Raw genomic sequence first — 18,288 nt, 5'->3', positions numbered from 1 at the left:
ACCGAGGACTGGCCATCTGTGCGCCGGCAGCGCACCACGTGCACCTTGGGACCTGACTTGTGCTCACTCCCACCACCCTCTCTGGGTGCTGGCTCCTGGCCCAGCTTCCCCGCCTTGACCACAGCCCCCTTTTGAGGGAGACCCCTTCAGAACTCCTTGTTCTTCCAAGGGTTGGGGCTCATTCCCTGTATCTGCTTTTGTCTCAAGTGAACAAGAATTCCTCTCCCACCATGGCAGCCCTAGGCCTACACAAACAATGGATAATGCCTTGAACAGTGTCTGCTGCCCTGGGGCCTGGGCGAGAACAATGGGAACACAGATGAGGGAGTGCTTAACTCCACCTGGGTGTTAGGGGAGCCATGGGGAAAGAAAGCTTTCTTCTGCAGAGGAGACAGACTCCCCGGGTGGAGCAGCGGAGAGAGCAGAAGTAACTCCAAGCAGAGGAGCCGTGGGGGCAAAGACACAGAGATGTGAAAGGGGATACACATTAACAAGAAGCCCACATGCCACCAAGAAAAAGAAGTGGTCATGTTCATTCTGTGCCCTTTGCTCCCACCCACTCCTTCTGCCAGGGACTGTAAGTCAGAATGATTTTCATGGCTGACTCATAGACCACGCTATGATTTGTCTAAACTTGGAATTTCACAAGGAACCATGAAACAGGGCAAGATCCATTCCCAGCTATCTTCCCCTTGCCATCCTCTCCCAAGGTAGACACCATTCTCGAGAGGCAGCACAGTGTGAGGGGACGAGAAGGAGCTGTAGAGTCCTGAGATCTGGGTTTGAGTCCCAACTCCACTAATAACTAGCTCTGTGACACTGGATTAGTTACTTAACTTCTCTGAGACATACTTTCCTCATCTGTAAAGGGGGGGGAGGTAATTAATACCTACCGAAGAGACTGGTCATGAGGATAAGAAATAACATATGCCGAGTACCTCCCCCCCCACAGATGCTTTGAGTTATGCCCATGTTCAAAGTTGGCAGCCGGGGTTATCCTGGATTGGGGATGTACCATCCCACCCTGCTCCCCTCGGTGCCTGGCTCCTACTCAGTAAAGAGGCGGCTTAGTCACCGGTGTGACATCCAGCACTTCGTGACTTCGATCTCTGCAACAAAAACACCAGGTTCCCCACTCTGCAGCTCCACAGAGTCTACCCTTTGCTCTTGGAAGCTTTAAAAACGAATTGCCATGCATGAGCAAGCTCTTGGAATCTAAAGTCACTTCCTTAAGGGCGAGAGGTTGACTGCTGCACCAATTTCAAATGTGCTCCCAGAGGTCTGCTCTGAAGGTCAGGGCCGCAGACTGTTCTAGATCTTAAAGCATGTTAGACAGTTTTACTTTGAGGCAGAGTGTCTTACAAGAGGGGTGCCTGGGAAGGATTAAAAGATTACACTTGTAGTCCTTTGCTTTCCTGAGAAAAGTACCAACTTCTTGGCCTGTAGACTCAGACAGAAAACCCACTTGGCCCTCATGGGCTGTTAAGCAGAGGTGAAGGGAAGGGGCAGAGAGAGCTAGGGCATCCTGGACTCCCTTAATGAGTCACCGAGGGTCTTTTTCTCAGAAGCCTAGATGGATGCCAGGAGCCCCCTGTCCAGACGGGGAGGTGATAACGGCGCGCTTTGTGTTGGGAGTGGAAAACAAAGGCTCGCTGGGATTCGGGAGCTTGTGCGGCCCTGGGGGCTCCTGCGCCCAGCGGGCACCTGGACGGCGGCTGTGAAAAAACACTGGAGGCAGAACTCAGCTGAGCTGCAACCTCGTGAGCTCGAGCGGGGGTCACCCCCGGCTGAGGTTACGGCTGAGGGAATGGGGTCACCCCCCCCTGGGAGAGGCTGAGCGGCGACGCGGAGATGCGGACAAAAGCCGCTTTGTGGAGGCTGCGAGTCTCTCGACGGCGCCACCGTGTGGCAGCGCCGGGCAGCGGCAGCGGCGGCCGGGGCGGATCCCAGGGCTGTCCCGCGCCCACCAGGACCTTCTCCGACCATCTGAGACAAGCGAGACGGGCGAACCTCAGGGAGCTGCTGATTTTCTGCTAACCTCAAGGAGATGCTGATTTTCTGCAAGTAACCTGTAGGTACAGGTTACTTGCCATTCAGTGGAATTACGAGAGCGATAGGCCCACATTTACACAGCAAGTTTGTGGAGCAATCTTAGCCACTTCCATCCTCTGCTGAATTTAGTCCCAGCCAATGGCCTCACCAAAAAATTGATGACTTAAAGGCGATCCAAACTGAATGTAATAAAGACTGCTTAGATGTTAGGGCTGTCCAGTCCCCCGCTGGTTGCGGGTTTCCGACTCTCAGAACAGACATTTAGTGAGGGAGGAGGGCCAGAACAAAGGAGCAGTGAACTCAGAGTGGCTGAACTTGACGTTCCACCCGTCCGGGTTTTCTCAGCCGCAATGTAGCAGATCTGGCAGACGGGTCTCGTCTCACCGGGCCCCACGGAGTTGGGTGTGAGCCAGCTCCCCATATCTAGAATTCCCAGAGGAAACCTCCTCCAGCAGGTTCTGTGATCCCTGAGGCCCGTCCCCTAGTTGAGGAGACGGAAGGGTCTGTGCATGTCCGACGAGGAGGGGAGGCTCTGTGAAGAGATTTCTTTGCAGGGCACTGTGGCCAAGAGCCCGTGTCCTTTTCAAAGAGTGTTGGGGGTGGGCAGCCTCCTCCCCTCAAGCCTGACCAGGGGCCTTCCATGGCTGCAGCGGGCCATCCCTGCTGTGTTCCCACAGACTGGGGGGTGCAGTAAGGTCTCTGAGAGCTGAGGCAGCCTGGGCAGCAGGTTGGGAAGGAGAGCCTGCACAGGACGGGGCTGCTTCCCCAGGACTCGTCCGTGAGGACCTGCCAGTGTTTCCCAGGCCCCGAAGAGCCTGGCCAGCAGGGTTTCAAGCTCTGCGGGAGAGCAGAGCCTGGGAGGCCGAGGGGTCCCCAACAGTGAGATGCCATGCACAGTGGGCCACCAGCGGACCAGGGGCTCAGGGGAATGACATTCAAAGAGACAGGAACACACCACCCACGTCACAGGGGCTGTGGCCACAGGGAGCCACAGGGGGGTCTCTGAAGAGCGCATGAAGGCAGGACAAGTGAGAGCCTTAGCTTCAGATAGCTGGCTCCTGACGAGGCTCCCCCCAGCCACAGTCCCACCAAGACCCTGTCTTGACCCCTGATTACCTCGCACCCCACCGATTGCCAGCCTTCACTAGCAAGTAGTGGCGACAGGAGCTGAGAAGGTGAGAAGCTGACCACCGGCCACTCACACAGCAGGTTTTCACCAACCATCCCTTACAGCTAGGAGGAGGGGGCAAGACTGAATGCTAAGTTCCAGTCTGATTTTTATTATTATTATTATTATCACACAAACTAGCCTTTCTAATTATTTGAGTGAGACTATTCACAACCCAGTGACTGCAAGACAATTACTGCCTGAGTGAGAACAGAGAAGTCAAGGGTCCTAGGCACATTTTAAAAGGATGGAAGAACAAAAATAAAAATGTATTTTGATGATGTCCCACTTGGGTTTGTTCAACATAGAGGTTACAAGATATGAAACAAATCTTTACCGGGCACTCTCTCTGCACCACGCCCTGCTGCGGAGCTAGAACTTCTACCCTCGAGAGCCCCCCAGTCCTGTCAGAGTCTAGTGCCTCCACTGGGACACGTAGTGGGAACAGGAAGTGGTCCAATGACTGGGCATCACTGCAGCCTGGGTGCCCTCGAGTTCAGAGATCCCTGAGGCTCTCTCACTCTCTCGCTCTCTCTCCGTCTCTTCACTGAGGACACCATGCTGATGGCCTGCCCGTGAGGCTCTGCCCAGCTCCTCCGGGGGCTGCCCCAAGCCTGGTAATGCTCTTCAGGGGAGGAGGCCCAAGTGGCAGTTCTGGGCCTGAACTTTCCCGCTTCTCCCTGTCACAGCTGTTCTCAGCTCTCTCTGCCCCACCACCGTCCCCAAACCATCTGCAAGGTACCACCTCCTCCCCCGACAACTCCCATCCCTCCTCTGCCCATGAGTGCCCCACCCCTACCCCCATCCAGCATCCAGTCTTCTCAGGACCCTGACCTGGCTCCACAGTCACCTCCCTGCTACTGTCCCAGGGACAGATTAATCAGCAGTGACCATCCTCTGCAGTCCCTGTCCCCTCGGCTCCTTACATCCTGCCCCTGCCTAGAAGTGAGACCATGTTGTGATCCTCATTTTACAGGTGACAGAGGCCCATCATGACAGGTCATGAGGTGGAGACTGAGTAGCAGTGTCAGAACTAGAAGGGATGTCTCTGGTAAAGACTCTTGGAGGAAGGGACATTTGAGCTGAAACGTGTAGGATGATCAGAGTTAGCCAGAGAAAAGGAAGATAGGGTTGGGAGGGCCATTTCAGAGTGGATGATGCTTGAAGGCAAGGAACCAAGAAAGATCATGACCGATCGCATATTGTAATTTCTTCACTAAGAGCCCTTTCGTGCCTCCTCATCGTGTGTGGCAGAAAACCTGTCTGCCTCCATGCCACGGAAAGCCCTGGTCCCTCTCCAGCCTCTGACAGGCTCCCAGCACTCCGGGCGCCTTGTACTTCTCTCTGCACACGTAGGACTAATGATTTCACCCTTGGTGCCTTTGCACAAGCATTTCCCCCTTGTTTCCTGGCAAGATGCAGCTCAAACGTCAGCTGCTCTGGGAACCTCTTTGACCTCTGTAGATAGAATCATACGTGCTTCCCTCAGACCTACACATGTTGCCCTCACATGTGCATTTGTAGATTTGTCGACTGCGCCAGGGGCTGTGAATAAGGTCCCCACAGGTCAGCTCTGCACATTGCCGTTACGTATCCCCAGTGCCTGCAACACCTGGCACAAAGTTGGTATTCGAAAAACTAGGAGAGGGTGAAGAGAGGGGAAGAAAGGGAAGAAGTAGCCAAGGTGTATTGAGTTCAAGGACACGCCATTCAAATACTCCTGTCCGTATTGGAACTCAGAGAATCTTGTAAGGTTTCATTACGAGAGAAGCACACCTCACTTTTGTGGACACGAATTCCATTTTCAAAACAAGATAAGGTGACAAGGGAATCTTGTGTGTGTGTGTGTGTGTGTGTGTGTGTGTGTGTGTGTTTACAGGGTTGTATTGCATTTCAAAATCTCCGCCCATAACGAACGCATCCTCAGGAAGATGAAAAGTCTGCTGTTTCCCCACGTCCACCTGCACCCAGAGGCCATTTCAGCCAGTCTCTGAGACTTTACTGCACACAACCCATGTCAACTTTTAAGGCTCCAAAGGGTACTTCTGCTTATTTGTTCTTCTTGCAAAACACCCAGATTAGCTTTCAGAATTGCAGCTCCATCTAAGGCAAATAACTTACAAGAAAGGCAGGGGTGGGTCGCTGAGTAATTTTTACCTGGTTTGTCCCCAGCTGCTTGTATCTCGGCCCCATTCTCCAGCTCAGCTTGGCTTAGTTTCAGAGCTGTTCAGTAAATGGCCCTGGTGTCCACCAGCAGGGTATCGACCAAATACATGGTGGTGCAACCACAGGGTTTAACACTCTGCAAACATTCAAACTGTGTTGAACACCTATGTTCGTTGACCCAGGAGAGTGTTCCTGATGTCTTGTTAGGGTTGATACATACGTGGTTCTTTATGCAGAAAAAAAGGATCTGAAATCTGTCAAAGTATTTATTATTTTTGTTTCTGTAATGTTCAGAATTTTTAGTAATGAACTCAAATTGCTTGTGGAAGAGTGATAATTTTAAAAATTTAAACTTAGGATGCCTGGGTGGCTCAATCGGTTAAGCGTCTGCCTTCGGCTCAGGTCATGATCCCAGGGGCCTGGGATCGAGTCCCTCATCAGGCTTCCTGCTCAGCAGGGAGTCTGCTCCTCCCTCTCCCTCTGTTGCTCCCCCTGCTTGTGCTCTCTGTCTTTCTCTCTCTCTGATAAAAAAAAAAAAAAACTTAAAAAATTTAAACTTACTGATCAAAGCAAAAAGATTTAATATATATTCAAGTTAGTTTTATGCTGGATCATACACATATTACAAGGCATTATATTATGAGGGAGATTTTACAAGGTCAGGAGGCCTACATTCCCCAGCTTTTGTCACCTGGGAAGGTGCCCCTCCTATTTCAAGACTGAGCTCAACTGCTCCACTTCTGGGGACTCTTCATGCCCAACTCTGTATAAATACCATTTCTGAGCATTCCCCCAGTCCCCTGGGCCACCCCCTACATCCCAGCCACCACTATACATAATGATTTTTTCATAGCATACTCGGAGCCCATGTGAGGGGATTATTCAGCTCCTGGTCCCTGGGTCTACTTGGCATATTGAATAATGGATGACCCAATACACTGATGTGTGATGTTGGGCACGTCATTGCTTTTCTATAAATCTCAGTGTTCTCATCGTTAAAATGGGGATCAACGTGCCCATCCCAAGAGTTGCTGTAAGGATTGAACCAATGCTTTGTGCACCGAAGAGCATGGTAGAGATCAGTAGACCTCACAAGGAGAGCATATTCAACAACCAGAGCCCAGAGTCCACACCACAGCATATCTACTTCCAGCCCATGCTGTAGACTGTTGGCTAATGAGACAGAGAGTTCCATTAAAAAATCACTTTGTCCAAGCAGTGGAGGGGAATTGTGTGCACGTGTTTTTGTTTTGTTGTGTTAAGTGAGAATATAATGGTCCCTTAGCCTCCAGCCCTCCTGCAAGGTCTCCACCAGAGGGCAGTCTAACCAGAGCCAAATTCGGCCTTCCAGAGCCGGGAAGGACATGGTTTGTAGAACTGGGTTCTTCCCATAGCTAGACTAGGGTTTTAGAGCAACACAACTATTTAATTTTTGTTATTTTGAATGGAAAGTCTTCTAACCTGTGTCATAAGTCAACATAACACTGTAATAGGCTTTTTAAAAAAGATTTTATTTATTCATTTGAGAGAGAGAGAAAGAGAGAGAATGGGGGGTTGCAGAGGAAGAGGGACAAGCAGACTCCCCGCTGAGCATGGAGCCCAACTCGGGGCTCAATGATCCCACAACCTTGAGATCATGACCTGAGCTAAAATCAAGAGTCACACGCCCAGCCGACTGAACCACCCAGGCTCCCCTGTAAAGAGATTTTTATAACCATTTCGGGTTGTTAGGCTCACTATTTTTCTTTTTAAGTATTAACGTCATATATAAATAGTAGTGATAGTTAGCACTGACTTTGGCCTTACTGTATTGCAGACACCATTCTGAATATTGTACATACATTTGCTCACTGAACCTTCATAACAGTTATAGGAGATGGGTGCTATTGTTATCCCCATTTTCCATAGGAGGAAACTGAAGGCCAGAGAGGTTAGGTGAGGTGCCCAAAGTCACAAAGCACAGCATATAAACCCTAGCACTGTGGCTCTGGAGCTACCTTATAGCTATGGAGCCACACTACGCAAAGAGCACATGATGGGGAGAAGAGCCAGGTATGGACTGTGCCTTCGTTTCTTATTCCATTACGAAATGAACACATACATATTATAGAATATACTGGAAATAAGGGAGAGAGAAGGGGGAATCCTAGATCCACCAACCAGTGTAAATACTCTCACTTATTCATAATTCCCAGTAGGATAATAGAGCAATTACATAGACTGGTAAAGCCATCAGTTGATGTATGGGTGGTAGTGATGTAAATAGGGCAAAAGGTTATTGTTGAGGAAAATGTCCACAATGTGTAGTAAAAACCTAGCCAGACTCCACTAACCAAGGATTCCGTGTCTCCCCTCTCCACTCCTGCAGGAGCATCACTGAGGGCTCCCAGCCTCCCCCCATATGCACGCTTATGATCATCCTTTAAAGGCCCTAAAGTCCCCTCTAGTTCCCTCTCTCCCTGGGCATGCTGAGAATTCCCTCGCAGAGTTTCTGCATGAGGCTCTTTTCCAGCAGAGCTCCTGCCTCTCCCAAATGCTATCAAATATGAATGAAGGTTTACAAAGCCACTGGGAGTCTTTGGGGCCCATACACGGAACACCGTGGTCACTCCCAACCCTGCACTCAGAGCTCCCTCTTCCTCAAGCTGCCATGCATTCACTTTTGCTCCTCCCTCATCCATCCACCGGGTGAATGTTTATGGCATAGCTCCTGGTACCAGGCCCTCCGCCCTTAAGGACCTGAGGCCTAACAGGAGAGACCAACGGCAGAAGGTGAGAGGACTGATGACTGGACAGACAGGTGGGAACAGCCACGTGAAGGAAGGGAAGAGGCAGCTGTGATTTCTCAGTCTCAAGCCTTTGGACTTGCAGGGCACCCGATGGAGATGAGAAGGGTAAGACCCCCAGAACAGGGAATGAGCCGGGGAAAGGGGTGGGAGCAACTGTAGATGAAAGGAAGAGCACATAAAAGGCCAGACACCTTTGGGCTCTAGGGCCCCCACCCCCCTGGCTACTGATGGGGGGCACCTGCCAAGAGACGCATCTGCAGCGAGAGGCTGGGGCAGGCGCCCGATCGGGGAAGGCAGCGGCCATGGGTTGGCCTTGGGATTTTCTCCCAACTGTGCTGAGCAGCCCGCGAAAGGACTTGAGCAAGACAGTAATGGGGAGGAACACAGCATCCTTGCCCTCAAGGAATTCACGATGGTATGATTAGATTATGAACTCCAAAAACTTTAATTCAGTCTGGGTAGAATAACGAGATGACAAAGATCTCACTAATATTTTACTAGAGGGCTTGTGCAGATATAACTGTGTTGACAACTACTTTGAGAATTCCAAGTTCCATTGTCTGCCTATTGCTCTTCTTGGTAAAGATGGAAAGAGCAGGTCAGGGAATATTCACGTTCTGGGGACTACGGGAGCAGAGTGAACAGAATACATAGGCCCAAATGGGATAAGGTCTTCCTTAAGTTTGAATGGATGCAGGTGTTTCTTGTCATAAATTATAATTTCTTTCTTTCATGTTCACTGGCAAGAATCAAGAAGCTTCATGATTTACTACATTTATTAATTTATCACGAAGTATTTATTTTTCACAACACCTGCATGTTTGACATTCAACATTATCTTTGGGCTCTTAGCGCATGGGATGGCAACCCACCACAACCCCTAGGCCAAACCTGGCCTGCCCCCTGTTTTTATATGGTCCATATGTAGTAACCATGTCTTTTATTTGCTGTATTCTGATGCTCTGACACCCGGGGCCTGGCCTTCCCTGAGTTAGCCAATTCTTAGAGACAGTAAACAAATGAGCGCACTTTTCAAATATAAACCAACCGGTCCAGAGCCCACGAACCCAACCACTCCCTTTACTGGGCTCTCACACTCCAGGCCACAATCCACCTGCCCTCATCACCCCAGGGCCGGGTACTAGATAACCAGGGACAGACCCTAAGCCCTCGAACCTGCTGAAATTATTCAAACTAGCCAATCCTAAGCCTGCTTACCTGGACTTACTCAGTCCTTCCCACAGAAACCACAGTAAAGGCTTTTTGCCTGCAATTTCCCCCATTCCTCCAGAGTGATCCTAATGCTTCCTTGTGTGTCCCCCCCAGCCCATGGCATGGTGGGCCCTTGCCTCTTGGGAACTGTGAGCAACAAACTATCTTGTTAATGGTAATCACCTGATGTGTAGGCCTTATTAGACCTCAAATTTTCTATTAATAAGGTATATTTTTAAAACACCATTAGCTAAGAATGGCTATTACATTCTTAAACGGTTGAAAAAAATCAAAAGAAGAATATTTTGATACCTGAATATATATGAAATTCAAATTTTATTGGAATCCAGTCATATTCATTTACATACTCTCTGTGGCTGTTTTTTCCCCTTCCATAGCAGAGTTGAGTAGTTATGACAGACACCTTATAGCCCACAAAACCTAAAATATTTACTATCTTCACAGACATAGCTTGTTGACCTCCATAACATGATCCATAGTTATTTTATTTGCTCATTTAAACTATGAACTTGTATCAATTGACCCATTGCTCTCTGTATGATGTAGATCCCCTCATAGTTTGAAAGATTCAGAATCTCTGGCTATTGCTTTCTTCCTAGGGTCTACCCCAAAATGTCTGAGCCTCCAATGTTTGATTTTTTTTTAAATTATCCTCAAGAAGAACATTTTATTGTGACTCAGAACATCCAAATAGATAATAGAAACAAATTTCATGAGGCATTATTCATCCTTATAATGTCTGGATCACTTTGATGGTTTCTCTTCTTTTCTCCATTTTAAAAATATACTGCTCACAATCTACTGTTTTCAAAACCCACTCATGAGTCAATGTGCACACTTTAATTAACATCATGAATCTAACTGAGTCGAATCCAAACACCACAAAGTGTTTCTCTTATACACACTGTGTAGAGGAAGACAAATATAGAAACAAATAATAGCAATAAAGCACAAAAAACATAACACAAGTTTAAAAGAATGCTCTAAAAGCAAAGAGGAAAAAGAGCTAATTTTTTTTTTCTTAGAGCTTGTACAGGGTTTCATAGGGCAAGTAAGATTTGAATTTAGTCTAGAAGGAAGGTCAGGAAATCCTTGGTAGAGAAGAAAGAGAAAGGCTTCTGTGGTGCCCTGGGGGATTCTCTACGTGGTACTGAAGCAGAATGTGGGCGTGGATGTGTGATACTTTCAGTGCAGTCAACCCCCATGCCCCGTCTCTCCTGCTGCTCATAGTTTTAAACTGAGTGTGTTGTTTCCTTCCACAACTATAATTCTTCTTCCAGACCTCATTCAGAAAACAATGGAGTCATGTGACCATCTCATGATGGAATAAGCATAAATGTTTCCAGGAGTCTCCCGGTAGGTTAGCATGACGGTGAAGCATTGATAAGAAAACAAGACCTATGAAGGAGGAGTGTTAGTCTTCAGATTCATATACAAGAGATATAGCTTCATGTAGCTTTAACTCAGTTTCTTTTTGGAGCCCCCCTCCACCAGCAGCGCTGCTGATCCATAGGAAGAGCAGAAATTTAATCCCAATATATTCCAGTCCATCCCTGCCCCTCCTCACTGGGGTCTGCCTTCTCTTGGCAGGTGTAGAGAATTAACCATCGATTCCACCCCCTCCGCCCAGGAATCCCTGCCTGCTCAGTGGCCACAGGTCCCCTAAGATCTCTCTGGAGTCTTATCACGCTTTACTCCCCCCACTCACCCAAGAACTCTGCCCAGATAACGTCATGCACGAGCCCTCTCTTCAGGACCCATGGATCCTCTGGGCCTCAGGCCTCGGGAACCACTGGGAGGCTATGGCCATTCCTTTCTGGAAATTTCTTAACTCTTCAGACTCCAACACCAGACTTCCTCCTAGCTCCCCCTCCACCCCCACCCAAGGGAACTCTTCATTCTGCTTTTAGACTCTGTTGTGATACTGAGATACCCTCAGAGGAATCTCACTTAATCTCCTTGGTGAGCTTGGGAGTTAGCCAGAGACTGGCACGCTGTTTTCCACTAATGTGCTCGCCCCTGAGACAATCAACTTAAACTGGCCCAACTTCTTGGTCCGAGGTGGTTGGGGGTACGATTCAGAAAATTTAAAAAGGAAATATGCAAGAGGGAAAAAATATCTCAAAATATGATTCGAATAGTTATGTTTATTTGTATTTCCGCAGAAGTGGACCTTATCTCTAGTTCAGATCATCTCACTGTTGCTGAGACTAATATCAACCGCCAACTCGCTACCTCCACTTGAATGTCTAAGAAACACAATGAGACTGTGTACTTTGTGCTGTTCTGATCATGAAGAATCTCCACAGACACCGAACCCCTGCCACAAAGGAGGATTAGAAATAACCTAAAATCTACACGTAAGCCATACCCAGTTTTCTCTAGTGGAGGTAACATCGACTTTCTAGTATTTCCTCCCCACAGAGAGGAGGAGCCCCCCAGCAGCTGGGAAGCTGGTTCTGGTGTGATGAGCTGCTGCCGAGTTAGGGCTCTGGTAGCAGTTGGATGATAATGGCTTCTGGCTGGTACTTGGGTGGTATTATGCTAAGTAGGTACTTTATGACTTAAAGTTTCTTTAAGAAATAACTGAGTCAAAGAGCGCCTGGGTGGCTCAATCAGTTAAACGTCTGCCTTCGGCTCAGGTCCTGATCCCAGTGTCCTGGGATCAAGTCCTGCATCGGGCTCCCTACTCGGGGGCGGGGGGGAGCCTGCTTCTCCCTCTCCCGCTCCCCCTGCTTGTGCTCGCTCTCTCTCTGTCAAGTAAATAAATAAAATCTTAAAAAAAATTGCAGAATGCAGTTGTAATAAATATATTTTTCTAAATGGTGTTGGGGATGCAGAGTGGGAGAAATCTCCCCATCAACAACATAGGAATAGACTTTCTAGTCCCAACAGAGGCAAATGGCAGATGCTTAGGACTACACCTTCAGGCACCATGTATGTAGTATGTTATCAGAGAAGTGTATCTGATCAGTGTGGGGCATCAGAAACCCCAAGAATGGGCTGCCACGCTGGCTGTCCGCTGAGTGTGGAGTTGGCCAGTGGTGCCCCCTGGTGGGGCTAGTGATTGCAGTTGCTGGTTGTTCTTTTGCGTGAGGAAGGAGGAGGGCAGGAACCCAAGCTGATGGATTCCGTTCCTACAGAATTGCTTGCATTTTGCTCTTCATTCTCTTGGTTTGTTCCCTTCCCTTTTCATTAAAGGAAAAACGTAATATCTGGTATATTCCTTTATTCCAATTTTCTTAGGGCAGTACTAAGGGTGTATTTTGTAGCAAAATTCTCAAAAATGTAAATTAAAGGTTTAATTCCTTCACGACTTCTCATGCTATACCAAAAATTTGCTTTATCAGGCAAGACATTGCTTTTCTGCTTATTTTTATATAACAAGGTATTGATACAGTTTTGTTTTTGAACTTATATCTTCTCACTGAATGTCCACGTGAGCACATATGTATGTAATTATTTTTCTAATCTATGTATATAGTATCTTAAGATAGAACAAACCATAGTATATTTAGCCATTGATGTGCCGTATTATATTTGGCCATCAGGTTTCTTTCAATTCGTTGCTGACAAGCAGCACTGCAATAAACATTCTTGTATGTTGTGCATATTTGTGACTTTTTGGGGGGAGTACATAAGAAGTGAAATTATTGAGTCAAAGAATATGTATACTTTAAGTTCTGAGATACTGCCAACTTTCCTTTCAATTCAGACTGAAATTGTATACCGTTAGCAGTGTGTGGGTTAATATCTTGTCTTCACTCCTGTTCTCTCTTTCAATCCAGAGAGGAAAGAATCTTTTTTTTTTTTTTTAAAGATTCACGCCCAATGTAGGCTTGAATTCACTTTCCTGAGATCAAGAGTCACATGCTCTACCAACTGAGCCAGCCAGGCAACCCAAGAGAGGAAATAATCTTACTGTTGCTCTCATTTTAATTCCCCTGATTACTAACTAGATGAAAATTGTTTTCATGTTTCACAGTCATTCATGTTATTTTCTGCCGTGAATGCCTATTAATGTGTTTCATATAGTTCAATATTCAATTGCATGTTTTTCTTTTTCATATTTAGTTCTTTATATATTCTGGGTATTAGTCCTACTCAGTCTTTAATTTTGTTTATGGCATCTCGTGTTCTTCAGAAGTTATCAATATAGGTTTCTCGACCTTTTTCAAGCTTTTTTCATTTTTGTTATGAGGATTTTAAATAACTTTTATACATAATACCTTAATACTTTTAAATACCATATATATAAATACTATATATACATATATACATATACATATATATATATATATATAGCTGGACATCTGTACCTTTTGACCCCCTTCACCCATTCTGCCACCCCTACTTGGCTAGAGAAAGGCAGAGGGAGAGCATGAGGATGGCACCCCCCCAAGTGTCTGGCCCAGGAGAGTGTTCCAGCAGGCTCTTCGGTGTGTGTGTTAGATTAAATGTCTGTACTCGGACTGAGACTTTAATATAAGCCAGTGGGCCGCTTTCACTTAAAGTCTGGGCACTATCATTGCCTCTGCCCTGGGCGCCAGGGTGGTGAGTCTCAGCCTACGGGCCATTTAAGAGCCGAGCATCAGATCTCTAATCTTGCGCCTCCCAGGCACACAAGCTCTGTTGGTTTCAAAGCTAGATGTCTGAGGGCTCATCTCTCAGATGCAGGTCTTGATACTTAGGGTGCTGATGTGGGGTCGGAACACTTCTCTCCTCAAGGAGAAGCTCCAGACTTGGAGTTCCCTGCTGGTTGCCGGTCGCCGCACGGGGGGCGGGGGGACGGGGAGGGGTAAGGTTCACGGCAAGATTGTGTCCTCCCCTCCCCTCTTTGAGGTGATTTTCTTCTCGTTTGCCCAATATGTAGTCATTGTTCAACTAGCCTTTTCGTTATCTTCAGAGGAAATTCTTTTCATACACAGCTGTGGACTCGGTATGTCTGTGGGAGGAAGTGAATTCAGGATCTTCCTATGTCGCCATCTTAAACTGGAACCATCAAGATTATTTGAGCGCATGCGCGAACGCAATTCCCTCTTTTCCGGTTACTGCGGCGCGAAGAACCTTGAGCAGCAAAGTCTCCCGCGACACCCTGTACGAGGCGGTGCGGGAAGTCCTGCACGGGAACCAGCGCAAGCGCCGGAAGTTTTTGGAGACGGTGGAGCTGCAGATCAGTCTGAAGAACTATGACCCTCGGAAGGACAAACGCTTCTCGGGCACCGTCAGGCTTAAGTCCACTCCCCGCCCCAAGTTCTCCGTATGTGTTTTGGGGGATCAGCAGCACTGTGATGAGGCCAAGGCAGTGGGTATTCCCCACATGGATATTGAGGCGCTGAAGAAACTCAACAAGAATAAGAAATTAGTTAAGAAGTTGGCCAAGAAGTATGACGCCTTTTTGGCCTCAGAATCTCTGATCAAGCAGATTCCACGAATCCTGGGCCCAGGCCTGAATAAGGCTGGCAAGTTCCCTTCCTTGCTGACCCACAATGAAAACATGGTGGCCAAAGTGGATGAAGTTAAGTCCACCATCAAATTCCAGATGAAGAAGGTGCTGTGTCTGGCAGTGGCTGTTGGCCATGTGAAGATGACAGATGATGAGCTTGTGTACAACATCCACTTAGCAGTCAATTTCCTGGTGTCCTTGCTCAAGAAGAATTGGCAGAACGTCCGGGCTTTATACATCAAGAGCACCATGGGCAAGCCCCAGAGCCTGTACTAAGAACACATTTCAAAAAACCCCATGGCTCCCCTTTTAAAAAAAAAAAAAAAAAAAAAACTGGAACCATCAAAAGGTATGTGCCTTTCATATTTTCTTCTATGACTTCATAATTTTTCTATTAATTTCTTTAACCCTCAAGAGCATATTTCCATAATTGGTTAAGGATCTATTTCAACCTTTTCCCATAGACACAATTTGTTGTTGAGTAGTTTATATAACAAGATATTGATACAGTCTTTTAAAATTGATATGAATAGCCATCTTTTTCATATACTCAATTCCAAGGTCAGAAGAGATATCTTGGCTAGAGACACAAGGTCGGGAGAAGTTGGCATTTACATGACATTTGGGGCTTGCAAGTAAAATCAGTCTCCTGGGGGTAATATATAGAATAAGAAGCGGTCTAGGAGGAGACTGAAGATACAATTGAAGGAGGACAGGCAGAGATGTGATGTCTGCTGCATGTAAGGTCCTCGGAGGAGCCATATTCCTACCCTAGGAGGGTATAAAAGGCCCCTCGGGGCACAGGATCTCACCTCCAGATTTCTCTCAGGTCACCCCTACTGGTTCCTGTGGTTCCACTTTCCCCCTTGATATCCCTCGGTCTCTCTGACCAGCATTAAACTCCTTTCTAGCATCATCTGTGGGAGGAGAGATCAGTTCTTACAACCAGGGGGCACTGACATGTCATACATGCAAGCTAAAAGTCATAGAGAGCCGGAACCATTTCACACAAATGCACAGCTGTCCTTCCCAAAATGCCAATAGCCTTTTCTGCTTTGAAAACCCTTGGAAGAGAGATCAGTAAGGAAGCAAATGCAAATCTACTGAAGAAATGATGAAGCCTTAAGCCAGAGCAGTGGCAAAGGATCCAGAGGAGGGCATGGGTATGAGGAATATTTATGAAGTAAAACCAACAAGACCAAGTCTTGGTTGGTTGACCCAGGGTAAGCAAGAGGGAGGAGTCAATGAGGATTCCAAACATTGTAGTTTGGGCAGCCGAGGGGCTGAGTATTTCTTTTTTTTTTTTTTTTAAGATTTTATTTATTTATTTGCTAGAGAGAGAGAGATCATAAGCAAGGGAGAGTGAGCGAGGACACAAGCAGGGGGAGCTGCAGGCAGAGGGAGAAGCAGGCTCCCTGCTGAGCAAGGAGCCCGATGGAGGACTCGATCCCAGGACCCTGGGATCATGACCTGAGCTGAAGGCAGACACTTAACCGACTGAGCCACCCAGGCGTCCCAAGGGGCTGAGTATTTCATCAAGATAGAAATACAGAAGCGGGTCTGGGTAGGTAGGAAATGATCAATTCAGTTTGGAACATGGTGAATTTGAGATCCCTGTGGGAGATTGTGTGGGGATGCCCAGCAAGCCAGGAGTCTCTGGACATGTGTGAAACATACGGAGAAAAATCTCACACAAGAGACTGAGAGGGAAGAGCCAGCTTTAGGAAGCACCCAGGGACTAGTAGCATCTGGGGGAAACAACCCGCCAGCACACACAGACCCCTGGTCATTCTAGGTCAGCCATGCTTCCCCACTGAAGCCTCCTGTGGCCTTGAGGACCCACTGCACAGATAGTCCGTGGCAGATAGTCCTGGCTGCCCCAGGACCAGCACGCCCTTCCTGGCGTGAGCTGGACCAAACCTTGGCAAATGCAAATTTAATAACACTGGAACCTGCATAGCATGTCTCTCCTGGGGGAAATAGCAAGGGGAGGAAAGATAATAAAACCAACTAATCAGGTTCCATCCCACGTGGAGGGGTGGCTGGGGAGAGGCATTTAAACCACAAACCCTTCTCATTTATCTCTATCTGGGAGATACATAGGATGCAGATCATAATTTTTGTCAATATCTCATAAAGTCCTCAACAAACACAGCTTCAAGCTCCCCCTACCTACACATTGCTGCATCTAACTCCTCCTGCAAGAGAACCCTGGGGCTGCCACAAATCGCATCACTGCTGCTTCGTGGACCTCACATTCTCATCCTTAATCCTTCCTGGGATGTGTCAGCAATGCTGAGTCCAAGGGGGAAGGATTCTCAGAACATTGCTCCCAGCAGAGAAGGACTGGCCTGGAGCCAGCTGTCAGGCCATCATCTGTAGGTTAGAAATGTGCCCACCTCTGAGTTCCTAAGAAGTCTACTCAATATTTTCAGGAGGATAATTTCTTGGTTCATTTCTTTTGTTCCTTTCACTTGTTCACCCCATGAGGGATTATTTCTAACATGTGCTACTGGTATTTCTGGGTCCCCAGCTCCCCAGGTACCAGGACGGCGAGCTGTCACACTGAGAACACACAGCCCGGCTGGCCTGTGTTGTCACCTGAGTGGCCACTCTCTTCTTCCCTTGGGAAAGTGAGAGGGAGACAACACAACCCAAGTCATGGTCTTCTCAGATCTTGTCTTGGTTTATTTACTTAGTTGTTCAATCTGAACATTTTCTTCCTTTGTAAGATTATCAAGACAGATGTTGTTTTCTTGTATACTTCCTGCTCAATTCATTTTCTGTTACAGTTTTAGCACCTCACATGCATCTCTGCTAATTAATATCAAGATATACAAATACAGTAATTTCCTCCCAAGGATTCTACACAGATCAAGCAATCATTTTTCCCCCCAACTTCAATTTTGAAAAGTAATATAGCATCTTATTTAGCTATTACCAAAAAAACCACATGACATCATTGACACCCATCATAATGAATACTTGGTGTAAAAATACTTGCTTGAGATTCCCTCGGGTTTGGTTTCTTGAGGGCAGAAGCATGAACTCTCAGTCCTAGCAGAATTGCCAGTCTGTTAGCATCTCAGTATATATTTAATAAACTGAATGAAGAGGAAATAATGAATAGATGATGGAATAACATAAAGAGCTCTGAAATATGACCCAGCTTGAGGAGCAGGGGCCTTCTGAGCTCAGAACTGAATGTGGTGTTCTGCTGTAGAGATCAGTCCTTATTCAAAGCCATTCTGGGGCGACTCTGCTGAAATTTGACAGCAGGCTGGTGAAAGGACAATTGTAGGCTCTGTGAGGAAACTCTCACCACATTCTGAGACAGAGGACATTAGCACCATCTCGGGGGCACCTGAAGTATCATCCTTGAGATTTGGGGAAATGGAGACCCCTCAGGGACCCTTCCTGAGTGAGTCATCCCA

At 47.2% G+C, this 18,288-nt stretch overlaps 1 pseudogene; it reads left to right on the top strand.

Moving 5' to 3' along the window:
- Positions 1–1,851: 1,851 nt before the first annotated feature.
- On the top strand, positions 1,852–15,130 carry LOC112821312 (large ribosomal subunit protein uL1 pseudogene; annotated as a pseudogene).
- Positions 15,131–18,288: the final 3,158 nt, after the last annotated feature.

The sequence above is a fragment of the Callorhinus ursinus genome, unplaced genomic scaffold (genome assembly GCF_003265705.2).
Source record: "Callorhinus ursinus isolate GAN/ISIS: 27379988/994484 unplaced genomic scaffold, GSC_fseal_2.0 scaffold10, whole genome shotgun sequence".
NCBI lineage: Eukaryota > Metazoa > Chordata > Mammalia > Carnivora > Otariidae > Callorhinus > Callorhinus ursinus.
This window is presented reverse-complemented; position numbering and strand designations above follow the sequence as displayed.